Source organism: Miniopterus schreibersii, assembly GCF_964146895.1.
Source record: "Miniopterus schreibersii genome assembly, chromosome: 15".
Classification (NCBI taxonomy): Eukaryota; Metazoa; Chordata; class Mammalia; order Chiroptera; family Miniopteridae; genus Miniopterus; species Miniopterus schreibersii.
In genome coordinates this window covers 16,497,595-16,515,244 of record NC_138115.1, presented here as the reverse complement: position 1 = coordinate 16,515,244, position 17,650 = coordinate 16,497,595, and the positions used below count along the sequence as shown (strand labels likewise).

The window sequence follows — 17,650 nt, the reverse complement described above, 5'->3', positions numbered from 1 at the left end:
GACAGAGCCCATTGGCTGGCGGGGCCACGCCCCCGACTGGCGCTCCGGCTTCCTAGCCCCGGCGACTTCCGGTAGGGGGAGGCTTCCGTTGGGAGCCGGATGTGATGGTTCCAAAGTTCTGCCCGGTTTGGGTCGGAATTGGCGGAACTTCCTCGCGGCGTCCGGTGAGGAGAAGCTGCTGTCTGGCTGGCTGCAGGCCCAGGGCTGGGAGGCAAGTGGCGTTTGAGGGCGGGCTGGCGACCCGGCTGTAAGGAGCGTTGTGCGAAGCCCCTGGAAGCGCAGACAGGCACCCGCTGGTGTACTGATCCCATCTGTGCGCGAAAGGGGCCGCATGGTAAACCTGACGAGCTCCGGGGAGGCCCGCATGGCGGCCCTCACGGACTCACCCAGAGTAGCCACATTGAAATGAAGACCTCTAACGAACCGCAAGTCCTGTCCTCGGCCAGCCTCTTCCCTGAGAAAGGTCCGTCTTTACCTTAATTGAGCCTTTTTATCGCCTTTTCGCACACACGATGGCATACCCTTGGGACCTCAGAGTCATCTTTTTCCAGGTCTCTCAGGGCACAACCCAGGGACCACCGCAGGAGACCCCAGAACCCCGCATTGTTACCTTGTCCCATCCAGTCCCCCCCACACCACCTCTATGTGCTGTCGACGTCAGCTACCCTGTACCCATCGATGTAAAAGAAGTGTGTGACTCTCCATTTTACTTTTTACCCAATCCCAGAGTCCCCCCCCTTTGCTTTCTCCCACCCCCTTAATCTACCACCAGTGGATTTCATTTACTACCCTCCCTTAGCGCTTTTCCTTTGATTCTAATGTATAAAATAAGCAGTAAAACTGCCATTCTCCAGACCATCTCAAGCTGTTGAGATTTTGTATCCTGGCACTTATCAGTTTGTCTCAAATAAACTCATAAAAATTCTCTACAGGTTTGGATGTTTTCTTATGTCGACACCTTTTAAATCAATATTTCTGCTCTTGGGTCACCAGAAGTGATTGGCGTTTTTTTAATCTGCTCTTGCGAGGCAGCTGAAAGATACTGTAGACCGTCTCTCCTTGTTCCTTGACGCCACTGCGCGCCAGCATTGTCAAGGGGACAGGAGTAAGTGTAAACCCCATACTATGTGCAGATGTGTATTTACTCTGCACCATCCACCGGGTTACTTTCTGTTCCCTGAACAGGGCAAGCTTGTTTCTAGCTCAAGGCCTTTGTACTTGGCTGTTCTTTCTGTATGGAGTCCTCCTAATGGCTCTCATCATATCTCATCTCATAAAGGTTCCTAAATCACCTTAAGTAAAATGAAAATGAAAATTACACTTTGGAAGCAATTATATTTTGCATGTAACAATGTTGGAAAGTGGAAGGGAACTTCTGGGTCCCGGAGATTTAATTTCCTAATGAACTACCTCTGGCCTCTCCTTTCCATGCTATGTTTAGCTGCCAGTTTAATTCATCTTACTTCTTTCATGCTTACAACCTTTGTTTCTCCCCACTACCTGACAGATAACATGCAGCCTCCTTGGTCTGGAGACTGTGGAAGGCTTCCCTGATACATTTTCTTAGGTTTATCTCCCTGACTTCTAATTTCCTAATAGACCCCTCGTTTTCCTTCCTTGTTACTTCTGCTCATTTGTTTCCCCCTGATGGGAATTTTCCCCACCTCCTAAAATCAAATCCATCCTTTAAGGTGAGGCATGTTCCTATCAAATGAAATAATGAATGTGAAAGGACTTTGCTAATTGAAAAAATATTATGTAATTAGTAGCAATATGGGGTCGGGGACAAAGATGACATTTTTTTCCTCTTTCCCTATCTTTTTTTAAAAATATATCTTTCTTGACTTTAGCGAGAGGAAAGGAGAGGGAGGGAGAGAGATAGAAACATCAATGATGAGACAGTCATTGATCGAGCCCACAACCTGGGCATGTGCCCTGACCCGGAATCGAACCCCGATCTCCTGGGATCCCAGGTCAATGCTCAACCGCTGAGCCAAGCCCAGCTGGGCCTCTTTCCCTCTTTTAATGTAAAGAACTGCATGCTATTTATTAGCCACAGAGGACTGTTGAGCAGTTGAAATGTGGCTAGTGTGAACTGCGATATGCTGCATGCACAAAATACACACTAGATTACAAAGATTTAGAATAAAAAAGAAAAATATCTCAATTTTTAAAGGTTGATTACATAATAAAATAATATTTGGATATTGGATTAAAATATTAAAAGTAATTTTGCCTGTTTCTTTTTACTTTTTCAATATGACTGCTGGAAAATTTTAAATTAGGTATTTAGCTCACATTTATGGTTCACATTGCATTTCTTTTGGACACTACTAGTCTAGAATGAGGACATTCTGACCTGGCACAGAAAAGGCACTCGGTAAATATCGTTGAATGGATGAATGAATGAATGAATGTTCCCAGTAACAGGTAATGGGGTTTACTATGTGTTAGGCACTGTTCTAAGCACGTTCCATTTGTTAGTTTATTCATTCCTTACAACAGCAACAATATGAATAGTTAATATTTATATAGCACTTATCCTGTACCAGGAAATGTTCTCAGTGCTTTTCATGTATTAATTCATTTAAACCTCAACCTTATTGGGTTCTATTATTCTTGTTTTACAGATGATGAAATTGAGTTATAAAGAGTGCAAGCGTCTTGCTCAAGGTCCTATAGCTAGTAAGAAGCAGAACTGAGATTAAGACCCAAGAGTTTGGCTCTACAGTTTGTGCTGTTAACTCCTGTGCTATACTTTCCTCTCCACACATGGGCAGCGGTATTGAATTAGGGGATATAATCCAATGTGGAACTCAGTACAGAAGGGGAGGTGGTTTCTGGAGACTATGAATGTATCTCAGTTTTCTCAAAGTTGCGAAATAGCTTCCCACATTTTTTCTTTCTTACATATCTTAAGAATAAGATTCCCCTAAGCATCTGGTTAAAAGGAAACAACAGACCTAAAAATTTGAGTCACTTTTGCTAAGCCCCACCAAGACTTAATGCTGAATCTAATTGCAATTTCAGCTTCTCCTAAGATTGGAATTTTAAACCTATTAATCAGGAATTTCCTGGTTAGCACTAATGCAGTAATCTGCCAGAAAAGACCCTTTGCCTTCCCCTAAGTGTCCTTCTAGTTGCTGGATGGGATGCTGCCTAATTCATGAGTTCCTTAATAAAGGTAATTAGATCTTCAAATTTACTCCATTGAGTTTTGTTCTTTCACAAAATCAGTGATCTCTAAATCAGTTATCTTCCCACCTCTGCACCAATCTCTTGACCAGAGGGATGGGCTATTCTGAATGGCAGCTACTTCTGAAGTGTCAGTCCCACTTAAATCACACAGCTTGGGGGGTGGAGGGAAAGGGGTAGTGTTTACCACAAGGTAGTGATAACATCAAGACAATAAGATGCCCTCAATGCTGCCTTTAGGGAACATAAAAAACAGATGGTACTTATGTTCTTTATTAGCCTTCTATGTGTTGGCTCTTACAGTTATTGCCTTTGTGTTATTTCATCTGGGCTCAGAAATCTTAGCTTTTTAATTGCTTCATTTCTATACCTTATACTCTTTATTGTTGCTTTTCACAGTAATTTTTTAAAATTTATTTTAAGTTATGCAGTCTCAGACTGGACATGCTGTGCAAATCAGGGGTCTTTTTGAGCCAATAAGCACCGCATTCCTTCAGCTGGACTGATGATTATATTTCTGCAAGTCACTTTCTTAAATTACTCGAACTTATTTTCTGTATCAAAATGGGAAAATGTTCATAAAAATTCACAGTGCTAGCTTCCTGGGAGAATTTGGTTGACTAAAAAGTTTGGGATTTCATCTGTACTCTCTACTGTATATATCTCAAAATAAGTTAATTGCCAGTTTCATTAGTGAGCCTGTGTGGTTGAATTTAAACAGTCTATTTTTAAAACTAGTAAGAAAAACCTGGATTCAATCTTGTGGTTCCATTACAGGAAGAGAAACATTAATCCAATTATGATTTCTGATCTTTTAAACTCATCCCAGTTTTAGCAATCTTGGTAACCATAATCGAAACCGTTACCCTGATAAATGGAAGGGAATACTTTTCTAGATTTGTAAAGTAAAGCCATCACAGATTTAGGTATTAGTTGCCTTCTATCCTAGATGCAGTGACTGATCATTAAAAGCATATTTTTAATATTTTTAGAATTGTATTCTATAGTACAAAAAAGTATTTCTTTCTAAGCCTTATCTCTAGATTCCTAAAGTGGAATAAAAAAATGTAATGTGTACAGTCTATTACTGTGTTAATAATTCTCAAGATAACATTGATTTTTATATTTTGAAAAATTAGAGTATAGATATATATCCATTGATTATAAGGAACATATGATTTATTATTATTCATTAAATGGTTTGGAGCAAAGCATTTGATAGTCCTTAGATATTTTTGTTTATTTTAAGGTGATACCTGTATATGATATTAAAAATCAAAAGATACAAATGGATATTCTATGAAGAGCAAGTCCCCTATCTTCCCCTGTTACCCAAGATTCTAAATTTCAATCCCCTAGCTTGCAGAGGCTGATATAAGCACTGTTTGGCAAATTCCTTTTGGGCAATAGTAGCCTCAATGACAGACTCACCTTTCTGAAGTCACATCTTCTATTGAATCTTGGCCAAACAATTTCTCACTATATCTTTAAGGCTTTAAAAACATTTTCCCCATTATTTTGTCCAGATTTTTTTTTCAGTTGTCCTCAGAAGGAGATTTAGTACAAATTATTTAATCTTCAGTAACAGAAGTGGAAGTTGATATATTTATTTAACCAAATCAATATGACAATTTAGATTAGGTCTTAGATTGAGTACTGTTTTGCCTTTGCCTTTAAAAATTCTGTTATTTATGTATAAATAAAATTTCTAGAACAACTGTTGTTTTCCTAATATAGTCAAAACACATTATTACTTGTAAACAGAAAGGACCGTTATAAATAGTAAATTAAAATGTGTGGTTAATTAAAAAATATTTATTTTGCCAATAAACATTCTGCTTTTAATCTTTCTACAATCCCCAAACAGATGAATAAACCTCAGTTTGGTTTGACATTCTCGGTCCTTTTAATGGTAGGTTCAATGAAAATAGGTTTATTTTATAGTCTCTTAGGGAGAAGAACCTTATGGCCCAGCAATGACCATTCCTTGGAAAGATTGTTATCTAGGCTCAAGGATACTGTTAGGGAGGCTGCTGCTGCCTCACCTAGGTGGTTAGACAGTCTGTTGCTAATGCCTCAACATCACTTTTTTTTCTCTTACTAATTACATAACACAAGCAGCTTGGCTAATGTCACCCAAGGTCGAATATGGCTCTCAATTTTTAAAAAATCCTCTTTTGCCCTGGCTGGCATAGTTCAGTGGTTAGAGCATCGGCCTGTGGACTGAAGGGTCCCTGCCCCGGGTCAGGGCACTTGGGGGAGGCAACCAATCGATGTGTCTCTCTCACATGGATGTTCCTTTCTCTCTCTCCCCCCCCCGCCCATCCCTCCCACTCTCTTAAAAAAAAAAAGCAATGGAAAAATATCCTCAGGTGAGGATTAACCAGAAAAACAACAACTCATAATTATCAGTAATTCATCTTTTTTGCTATGAAACTTGAACTTACTTTTTTTATTGATTTTTTTTTTTTAGACAGAGGGAGAGAGAAACATCGATTTGTTGTTCCATTTATTTATGCCTTCATTGGTTGCTTCTCGTATGTTCCCTGACCAGAGATCGGCCCCGCAACCTTGGCATATGGAGATGACACTCTAACCAACTGAGCTACCTGGCCAGGACTTGAACTTATTTTTTGATGGGAAGTATGAGACAGACCAAAAATGGAATCTGGCAACTGAAAAACTGTTCTCGATATTATTTTCTCTTTTTATTTTAGCTAGTCCTTAGTGGCGCCCCGTCTTTCACATTCAGACTGAGACATTTCACAAGTGCGTTGGAGACCATATGTGCAGAAAAGGGGAAAAGCAAGCGGAAATGGGGACAGTCACCTTGGGTTGCTGACCTGTTTGGTCCCTGTAGCTCCTGTGCCATAGCAAGCTGGCTGGCAAGGAAGGGAGCAGATGTAGAGGCTGCCAGTAGGGCTGGCACATAAGACAAGGGAGCTGTTGCTCAGGCTTGCTGCTGCATAAACAGCTCACACGGATTTACTAGCCTGTCTGGGTACCGGGGAGCTAAGCTTGGGACTGTCCCTGTATGTGGAAGCCACCAAGAATGTCACTCTAGCCATTTTGGCTGAGTCGCTATTTTTAGAAAAGTAAAATCCCAAAGAATCCCTGCTAAATTACATTTTCCATCATAAAACTTTCAAATGTTCATATGCCTAACCCAGCATTTCCATTTTTAGAATTTATTCTAAAGAAACAACGAGGGCCCTGGCTGGTGTGGCTCACTTGGTTGGGCACCGTCCCTTGCACCAAAAGGTTGCCAGTTGGATTCCCCGTCAGAGCACGTGCCGGGGTGCAGGCTCAGTCCCCAGTGGGGGGGCGTGCAGGAGGCAGCCTGTCTATGTTTCTCTCTCCCTCTCCCCTCCTCTCTCTCTAAAAATCAATAAAAATATTTTTTTTAAAAAAAGAAACAATGAGAGATGTCCAAACAGATTTATGTCCAAGGATATTTACCCCAGTGTTACTTGGAACAAAAAAAAAATGAAAGCCATCTAGCTATGCAACAATGGGAGGTTGGCTAAGTTTGGGAATATAATAGCATACTGGACAAAATGGGAAATTGTTCATGATATATTAAGCAAAAAAATCAGATTACAGAACTATGTGCAGTATGCTAATGCAAAAAAATGTGTATATGTGTATGGGAATACACTAAGAATTGGGTTATGGGAGCTGTAACTGTTTGTGCTTTTCTATAGTTTCCAAATTTTGTATAATAAACGTAATCTTTCTGTCATTAGAAATAATTTTTTAAGTTATATTTGTTAGAAACTGAGAATTCATCTCCAGTTTCATTTTAATGGCTTGGTAAATTCTTTAAAAGAAAAAGTGATAGAAAATTAATCACTGATTAGTTTTTTCAGGTACTTGTTAACTTTTGGAGTACATTTTAAAGGCCATTTTATTTAATAAGGTTGTTTTTGCTTTTCCTGATTGCACCCCACCCAAGTGAATTAGTGTGTTTTGGTTTTCCCAAAATATGAATAGAGTCTAGTAAGAACCAAGTAAATTGCAAATTCCTTGCTAGTTAGCTCAAAGTAATCCCTACTGTTGGTCAAATTAAAGACTTATATGTTCAAATATTGTGAATGATCTATTAGCAAGGTTACTGAATGAAAACATTCTTTTTAAACATGTGCTTTTCCAGAGTTCTTATCATACTTGTACATAAAAACTTTGTTTAAAAAAGAGTTTGAATAGGGCTGTGGACCTTCACGGATCTTTAGTCCTTTGGGTAGCTGCCTGATTGTCTGTAGACAGTAGAATCATGTTACCACATTTTGAACACGCTGTGAAAAATGGCCTGTGAATGAGAAAAATTGATGGAATTTGATATGATGGCAAAAAGCTTGAAACAAATCCTCAAAATAAATGAACAAAAACAAACCCAAAAGGTTGCTGTATGAGTGTTTGATCTAATCTGCCTCCCTTTAATAGAATTTAGGGGGTATAAAAAATACAGTGTGGCAACTGAGCCTTATTTTCAGAGGACGAAGTCAGAGATCAACTTATTGATTTTTGCCTCCCAGCTGGAAGGCACTGTCTGGAAATAGCACGCAGGGAATCAATGCTGGAAATAAGTAATTTCTTTAAGAACAGATACAGCGAAATGCAAGAGTTGAGTTGCCTTCTAAAACAGAGTAGAGCCCTGGCTGGGTAGCTCAGTTGGTTAGAGCATTGTCCGGATATGCCAAGGTTGCAGGTTCAATCCCTGGTCGGGGCACATACAAAAATCAATTATTCAATGCATAAATACCTGTAACAACAAATCTCTCTGTTTCTCTCCCTCTCCCTTCCCCTCTCCCTCTCTCTCTCTCTCATCAACAAATAAAAATTAAAAAAAAAAAAAGAGCAGAAAAGGGCTGCAGAGACCCTGGTTTATTTGGGGAGATCTGTCCACACAGTGCCCACCAAGTGTGCCCTGGCACATCCTCTATGGGCAGTTTGTTTTCTTCAGCTCTCACTCCCAAATAAGCAACATTTCAGCTACAGGGATAAAGAAATTGTTTTTGAGATCTAAGACTAGGGAAGAAAACAGTTTCCTTTGATCACCTGGGAGATGTGGGGCACATTTATGAGCTTGCCTGGTTTTTATGATATGAGCCAGAAAAAAACAAAACAAAAAAAAGCGCCTCTGCATACTTCAAGGTATTCTGTTTTCTATCCCTTTTAATAAGCTATAGATTTCAGGAGAGAGCTTCAAAAAAGGTTGGGGCGCTTTTGTTCTGGATCCTTCCCTGTTAATTCCATAAAACCTGACAAACATTTATTAGGCTCTTACTGTGTATGAGCCATGCTAGGCAATGGCACAGATAATAACAATAGCTAACATTTATTTAGTACTTCTTACCGGGGACTGTTCTAAGCACTTTCCATATGTGAACATTATATTGAACAAGAAGGACTTATGGATGGTGATTACCAAGTTTATTTTTGGCTCCCACCACTCCTTTGCATTTTGTTCAGTGAAGTTCGTTGTTCTGTGCTCTTCAGTGAAAACTTGGGCAAGCCTCACGACTTCTCCGATTTCCATAAGGCACACACTGTCTCAATTTAATAAGAAGAATGTCCAGTCCTAAGTAATAGTAAAACTCCTGATCTTGATTGAAAACTAAGGCTTTTCCTCTCCCCATGTGAGGCTTGCTGTAGGCAGTAGGTGTGTATGACTAGACTATTCCCTCCTCTTGCCCCCTACCCCTACCCTGGGGTTTTCACTCCACCTTCGGGAGCTGGCTTACTGTGGCTCCTGACCCATCCGGGCTTGGGAGGGGAAGCTAAGGACCGTCTTACCAATGGTCCTTCATAGTCTGGGATGGTGCTATGTGGACTAAGCTTTTGCGGGTTATTTGGAAATTCTCTCAATTCCTGGGCATCTGTCACAAGCAGTACCCTTGGTAAGGCCGCTCATCTCTCTTCCTCGCCTTGGCTCGCTCACAGCTCCTTCCTCTGTTCCTGGTAATTCACGGTTTACCTGCAGCCTTTTCTGATGATGTCCCTCCACCCTGCTAGGCAGCCATCTCGACAGGACCAGGTCAACCCAGTGCCAGGTCCCTCTCACATCCTTTGCCTGACAGATTCTGGGAGTGCCAGCCAAGTCCGGTATAGCACAATGTCTTCGCTCCTGCTGTTAAGGCAGCCACCCGGACCATCCTTCACCTTTTATGTTTTCCAGGCAGGAGTCAGCAGCCTACTATGTCTCTGTCGTGTGGGAAATTACCTCGATGTAGAGGTAGCTTCTAGTACATTACCAGGCAAGTCATCCCAGAGGTCACAGAATAGAATCACTCACAGATCAAAATAGGATGCTCAACTGACATGATTTATTCAATCAATTTAAAACAATGAGAAACAAAGGTTCAGAGATGGATGGGTTTATCACACCGTAGGACAGTATACAAGCTGGGTAGAAGGACACACTACCTGAATCCTTTGTTACTCGTTGGTCATATGCCTTCTCTTGCCCCGGGGGCCCCTGCCACATCAGTCTCCCCATTGATGTGTTGTTGTAAGAGCCAGATTCAGACCCTGGCCAGGTAGCTCAGTTGGTTGGAGTGTCGTCCCAATACCCCAAGGCTGTGGGTTCAATCTCCAGTCAGGGCACATACAAGAGGCAACCAATGAATGCATCCATAAGTGGAACAAGAAGTGCATCTCTCTCTCTCCCCTCCTCCCCTTTCTAAAATCAATAAATAAAATTAAACAAATAATAATAGTAAAGCAGATTCGTGTTACTCCACTGAATCCTCACAACTCTATGACGTTGGCATAATTATTGAAACAGGAGCAGAGGAGCTCAGCACATAGAAGGTGCTTACAGCCAACTGGAGAGACTCAGGGGCCTGGCATTAGCCATAGCTTGACAATTAGCCCGTGGAGCAGCAATGGGTTTAATGCGCATCTCTGGGTATGCACAGTGGCTTCATAATGGGTATCACAGGTGGGTGAACAACTTAAGGATAACATAGTTGTCAGTCTGGAGGTGGCATGGTCCACTACCTACCTTATGACTTGGCCTTTCCATTCCTTCCTACCCATAAGATAGACTCTTGTTTGTTCCATTTTTTAAAAAATATCATATAAGTTATTTATTCTTTTTATCTTTAACATGTCTTAGATGTTACTAACATACTATCTTTTTAACACCCATCCTATTTGTATTTCTCCTTTTCCATAACAGAGTTGCATAGTCTTACATAATACAATAAACACACATTACAGTCCTTCTACAACTTATGGCTACATACTCATGGCTCTCAGTGGTTTCCTAAAGCTCCTCTCTCCTGACTTGAGATGAAAGTAGTGAAGCTCTACTGTCCTCCTTAGGGTTGGAATCGTGGAATAATCGTCTCCAAAGAAATTCTGTTAAAAGTTCTCCTAACGCCCAGCCGGGCGTGGCTCAGTGGTTGAGCGTCGACCTAGGACCTAGGCGATCGGGGTTCAGTTCCCGGTCAGGGCACATGCCCGGGTTGTGGGCTTGATCAATGACTCTCTCATCATTGATGTTTCTGTCTCTCTCTCTCCCTCTCCTTTCCTCTCTCTGAAATCAATAAAGATATATTTAAAAAAAACCAAAGTTCTCCTAACTATCTACTCTTGAACCCTTTTGAATCCCCATGTGGAGATGGGCCTGAGTTAAGAGACTGGCTTTCAGATGGCTACTTTGAAAAGATACATTTTGCTCTAGTTTCTCCTTCAAAATCAACACTTTATCTAGGTGCCTCAGCCAAAACTTCCATTTTAACATCCTGCCACACATGTCGCTCCACTGAACCCTCACCACCCTGTTATGTTGGCATAATTATCTCCATTTTATAGATGAGGAGACTGAGGCTTAGAGAGATCTAGTAACTTGTTCACAGATAGCCAGTGGTAGAGCTGGGATTGAAACCCAGGCAACCTGGCTGCGGAGTCCCTGATGTTAAGGGACTTTCAGTCTCTACCAGGGGGAGGAGGGATTGACTGATGAAAGCACACATGACATCACACTGAAGAAGTTCAAGTGCCATAAAAGAATCACACCCTAAATGCCCTTGGGATGTGGGGGAGGAAGAGCACATGCTAGCTGGAGAGAATCAGGAGAAGATTCCTGACAAGTGATAGTAAAAGTGTATCTTGTAAGATAAAGAATATTTTGAGAGTAGCAGTAAAGAGAAATGAAATGAAGGATGTGTGATGGGATTGCATCTGTCATTCAGAAATCCTTTCACTTCAGCCAAATCCCCAAGTGATCACATACCTTAAATCTAATAAGATTTATGATGGGATTAACTTGAATTGACTGATTTTTAAAGCATCCTGTATTCATAGTTTATCTTATGAAAGACAATTGTTTTGTCATTGACTAAGATTTCTTCTCTACCTCTTAAATCCTAGCTGGTAGACTGTCACCTTAGAAATGTTCTAATTTGCATCAAGTCTTGGATAAGATATTTTCTCATCTCTTTTGAATGCTTTATAGTGGGTGAAATATTATGTTAAGTCATTTAAATTTTTGAGACCAAAACATATAGCTGCACTATATACCTTGTTCAATGTATAGCTTCACTATACATTGATTAAACTCAAGTAAACTTTTGGTTACTGTTCACTGTTGTCTCCTATTGTCAACAAGCTCTAGAAGCACAATAAGGCAGGAGTGGCACACTCGGGCACAGGCAAGGGCCAGGCACCTGGAAACTACAGCAAATAGAAAGTGCCTTTCATTGAGGGGACAAACTTTTCAGCTCCAGCCGCTTGTTGCCATGTGAGATGGGGGCCCACTGTAGCCAGAGCTTCTGATGATTTCAGAAGAAGCTTGAAACCTGGGTGATTGCCCGAAATTTTCTTGTTTAAAAATGTTAAAATGTTGGTAACTAATTCATATTTTTTAAAAAAGTGGTGATGGCCAAACAAAACATGCTTCTGGGCCAAATACAGTTCAGGGGCCATCTGTCTGCAACCTCTGCTTTGAGACATACCCACTAGAAATCACTAAAATTCCTCACAGGCCCAGGCTTGAAGAAACATAACAGTAAAAACAAACAAACACCTCACCAAAGCCTTTATTATGGAAAATTTCAAACACTGAAAAGTAGACAGTGTCACCCCAATAAATTCAATAGAAAGGAAAAAAATAATGATTTCAAATGAAAAATATGAAAAGTAGAATGGCCTACCAGCCACTTGAGGAGCAGAGATGGGTTGGAGGGCATTAAAGGCCCCATTCACAGAAACCTGTCATTATTTGACCTGCCTGGCTATTCCTTAGAAGACACCAAATGCAAGGCTGCCTGACTCCCAAAGTGTGGAGGACCATTTGTTGAAATCAATTAAAAGCTACTGATTGCCCTGGCCAGTGTGGCTCAGTGTTTAGAGGGACACTCACCCCCCCTCCCCCAAATTTCCAACTTTGTTCTTTCTTTTCAAGATTTCTTTGGATATTCTGGATTCTTTCTGTTTCTATATACATTTTATTTTAAATATTTTTAAACGTTATGTTGTGATTACAGTTCACATTCAATATTATTTTGTATTAGTTTCATGCGTACAGCATAGTGATTAGACAAGCATATACTTTACAAAGCATTTCTGTATACATTTTAGAATCATCTTGTCAAGTTCTACAAAATAGCCTACTGAAATTATGTTAAATGTATAGATCAATCAATGTGGGGAGAATTCACATGCTAATAATATTGAATCAGCTAATTCATGAACATGGTATGTGTCTCCAATTATTTAGGTTATTTCTAAATTCACTCAGAATGTTTCATGGTTTTCAGTATGGAGGTCTTACATGTATTTTGTTAAACTTATCACTAAGTATCTTTTTAATAGTGTTGTTAATAGAATTGATTTAAAATGTTATTTTCCAATTGTTTGTTCTTTTATATGAAAATATAATTAAGTTTTGTACATTAACCTTATATCCTACAATCTCACTAAATTCACTTATTTGTTCTAGTAATTGTTTTGTAGATTCTGTAGGGTTTTCTATGTAAATGCAGGGGAAGAAAAACTTCCTTCTACCCTCTTAGGTCCTCCAGTGGACCTTAGAATTAAGCTGAGATGAGACAGACAAACAGAAGAAAAATATAAACCCTTTATTTAATATTTTTACATGTACATAGAAGTCTTCAGAGGAAAATGAAAACTTGAAGAAGTCATTAGGCCCCAAAGCTTATATATCTTTTTAAATAAAAACAATAAATTATGGGGTTGTAACAAGACAAAGGGGCTTGGTCAAGGGGCAGTAAATTGTGGAACAGTGACTAGGGAATGTTTAGGGGAAATCAAAGGAAGATAAATGTTATTTTAGTAGGTTTTTGTACAGGTCCATTCCATGTTACCAAACAAACCCGTGGGCTCGTTGGTGTCCTGCACAGAAAGTCGAAGCCTAAGGCAACAGGTTTTTCCTCAGAGTAAGGGTTTGTTTGTTAGGAAGCCAGACAAGGAGACTGGAGACAAAGCTCAGATTAGTCTTGACTCAAACAGAGGCTTGACCTACGCTTAAAGAATAGGGGTGAGAAGGAGCTATAGGTATCGATTAATTCTAATTCAGGAGGCCTGATTGGACAGCCTGGGAGCTAAGCCACTTAAAGTAAGGAATGTGAAAGGGGCAAGAGGGCACTCAGAAGTTCCAGCCTGCAGAGGTCTATTGGTCAGTCCTAACACACAGCTCCTAAAACCTTTGGACATTCTGGAGTGATGAGAGTGCCTTTTGTTTGCTAATGAGGTAATTTATGGCTGGGGGCTCCTAAGTGGCTTCAGGATAGGAAGGAGCCACCACATTGGAAAAAAACTGCATGATTAGAAGGTTGGAATTTTCAGTCCACTCCCCACCTCTGGGGAAGTAAGAGGGGCAGGAGACTGAGTTAATCATTGATGGCCACTGATTTAATCAGTCATGCTTGTGCGGTGGAACCTCCTGAAACTCTCTAAATGATGGGGTTCACAGAGCCTCTGGATTGGTTCATGCATCCATGTTCCAGGAGGGTGATGAACCCTAACTCCACGGGACAGAAGCTTATGTACTCCAGACCCTTCCAGACCTCGTCTTATGTACCTCTTCATCTGACTGTTCATTTGCATCCTTTATATAAACTGGTAATAGTAGATAAAGTGCTTTTCTGAGAGGGTTGTGAGAACCCCTGAATGTATAACCAGTCAGTCGGAAGTGACAACCTGGGACTTGTGACAGGCCTCTGAAGTAGGGGGCTCTCTCGTGGGACTGAGCACTTAACTTGTGGACTCTGATGCTAACTCCAGTGTTAATGTTAGAACTGAAACGAATTAAAGAACACTTAGTTGGTTTCAGAAAGATGGATAAGTGGTCTTGGAAATGACACCGTGCATTTGGTGTCAGAAGTGTAACTAAAAATAGTTTGTAGGGTGACAAAAGTGTCTTGGGGTCCTCCTACTTCCCTCTCATTTAAATTCCCATCTCTCCCCTCCCAAGTTCTATCTTTCTTCCCACAACTGTATTTGCTCCATTTTCATCATGGACTAGATCTCAGCTAGTTGCTATGACCATACAAAGAACTCTCGAGGCCATGTAGTTTGATCCAATATACACATGCCCCTTCTAACTTCTTCATCTTCTTCTTTTTAAAAATATGTCTTTATTGATTTCAGAGAGAGGAAGGGAGAGGGACAGAAATAGAAACATCAGTGATGATAAAGTCATTGATCAGCTGCCTCCTGCATGGCCCACACTGGGGATTGAGCTCGCAACCCGGGCAGGTGCCCCGACTGGGAATTGAACTGCAGTCTCTTGGATCATAGGTCAATGCTCAACTGCTGAGCCACGCTGGCCAGGCCTCCTTTTAGCTTCTTTAAAAATGGTTAGTTGGTCTCAGCTTTAACTTACCTTCCTTCCTCAAAATGTTAGGCAGGCTTAAAATATTACCCATGTCAGGGTTATTTGCACTTAGTATGTATTACTAAGGGCTGCAGAAAGTTTCCCAGTGCCAAAGGAATGAGCTACAAAGGGGTGGAAAGCCAGGCATTGATGTAGGTGAGGAAGGAACAGTTTGAGAGGCTCAGAAATCTTTTCAGCTTCCTAGTGTTAGACTACATAGGCTGTTTCCTAGTCTGCCCATTCTTAACCCACCCTGGCCAGCCCTGGGGCCACTCGCTTTAAGTGACATAGTCATTCCAATCTTTGAGTGGCTACTTTCAGCTTCTTTCAGGCCTAAAACAGGTGTCATTTCTGTGGGAGAAGTGTTTTGGACAGAATAGTATTCATGGACTTCTCACCTCTCTGTCTTATTTGGGCCACAAAGGTTTTAAAGGGAGATAAAGCTACACCTGTTTCAGCAACAGAGGAAACACAACAGAGTTTTTAAATTGGAAGTGGTGGCCCTGCCCACCCCAAGGTGCAGTTTCTATAACCTTCATGAAAATGGAGTCATCAAAAATACCACAATTTTTTTTTTTCAGGCTCCTGCTTGGGTGCTCCCCTTCTTTTTCCCACTAGGTGTCACCACACTACACAGTAACAAAGGGAAATGCCCTCCAAAGCAGTGGGACTGGCTTCTAGACTTTAGAGAAATGGTTGTGTTTAGCTCAGCAGCAGATTGGGTATAATCAGCTTATTTAATAAACTGTATCTTTAAGATAGGGCTATCACATAAAATCAGGCCTTAAAGTAAGTTACTTCATTCATTCATTCATTCTCTTAAAATGCTATCAGTCTTGGATGCCCAAGCAGAGAGTTGCTTATAGTCACTCTACCCATAAAAACCCTGTCTGGATTAAATCGGCTGATGACCCTGCACCGCTTGCTGGATCTCACTCCTCAGGATATTATCTTTTTGTTGAGAGGTTGGATTACTGCTAGATCCCTTTATCACCAGAGCTGAGCTCTTTCGGCTGCTGGGGATTAGGCATGATCTTTCTCCTTCCCCAGAGCTTTAACATCTTTCCTCCTTCTGGTGCCTCCTTTGTGGTCACTCTTCTGTGAAGTCGAAGATAAGATGCCAGAGATAAGGGAGGAGTGAATGTGGCAGGCTCTGCAGCATTTCATTTCTAACACCCCAGTTGCCGAGCTGTCCCGCTGATCGCTGGTTACACACAAGATCTTTCCTATTCCCTGAACATCAGCTTCCCCAGGCTGGGCAGTGAGTACCGGCTTGATCTCAAATCGAATTTAGGATAGCTGGATGGTAGGTGGAAAGTAAAACACAGCTTATTCTAGTATCTCACACAATGGGTGATAAATACTTGGGAATGTATCTAAATCTAATGAAGCTTGGCTCCATGAGCCTGACCCCTTCCATCTCCAAGACAGATGTCCCTGTGTACCTCCCTCTAACTTCCTATGGATAATGATTTAACATCCAGGGGTCAAGAGGCTATTGGGTCAGTGATTGCTCTGTGTTCTGTTCTCTGACAAGGACAAGATGCTAATGACATCTGACCTTCCTTCTGGTGCCAGGTTTAAGTTACATTTCGTGTAGGTCATCTGAAATTGCTGTAAAAATGTCCTGGGAGTCTGCAAGCTCTCAGAAGGAGAACTGAGATTCAATCACCATCATTAGCATCAAGCAGCATTTATGTCTAACTTGAGGGTGGGGGTCTCAAACAAGTTTTACCCTAAATAGAACCCTCCCCTCACACACTTCTAAATGAAATCTTAGGCAGATCCTATATGGCAGAGCTGCTATAAGTAGTTGTGCACAGCTCTAGGGGGTGCTGTCTGCATCGTCTGCAGAACCATAGGTGGTGCCTGGGGAGCACCCCAACATACAAAGCAGATAAAAGCAGTGTTTTATTCATATAAAAATTATATATGCCAATTTTGAATGTTTATTTAATAGCCAATCAGTGGAAAAATAACCATTTGATGAAAACAAAAATTTTAAATCGTGAGTTATGATTGAAAGTTGCCCTTTTATCAGCATTGGCTTCTCAGACCATGCAGATAAGAGTTGAAATCTTAGGGTCCCTTCAATAAAGCCAACCCAGACCCTCATACCTAAGTGTGGCAGGGATCACACATTTTGAAATTTGGGTAACCTCTGTGGAGGGGGGGAAAGGAATGCCTACCAAATGCGCTCACTGTTTAACCCAGCAATTCCACTTCTCGGATGTTATCAGATGTGCTTTCAGATATGAAAAATGATCTGTAGACAGAGTTATTAATTGCTGCACTGTTGATAACAGCAAAAGACTGGAAACAACCTAAATGTCCAACAGAGGACAAATCACGCCATGAAATAGTTGGCAGTTCTCACGGGGAATGAATGGGGAAGCTCCCTGCGTATGAAATGGGCTCCAGATGGAGGTTCATAGGAAATGAGGAAGGTGCAGAAAAGCATGAATAATATGCTACCTTAAGTGTGTGTGTATTTATTTAGCTGCTTGTATGTGCGTAAGAACTTTCTGGAAAGATAACCAAAAAAACTAATAGCACTGCTTCCTTCCAGGGCAAGGGACTGCCTGTGTGTTGGGGGGAGGAATAGAGGAT

General features: G+C 41.1%; 1 long non-coding RNA gene across 1 annotated transcript; it reads left to right on the top strand.

Moving 5' to 3' along the window:
- Positions 1-78: 78 nt before the first annotated feature.
- LOC308567867 lies at positions 79-925 on the top strand. Its single transcript, XR_014000394.1, has 2 exons — positions 79-463; positions 552-925. It is a non-coding gene; the product is annotated as an uncharacterized lncRNA (long non-coding RNA).
- Positions 926-17,650: the final 16,725 nt, after the last annotated feature.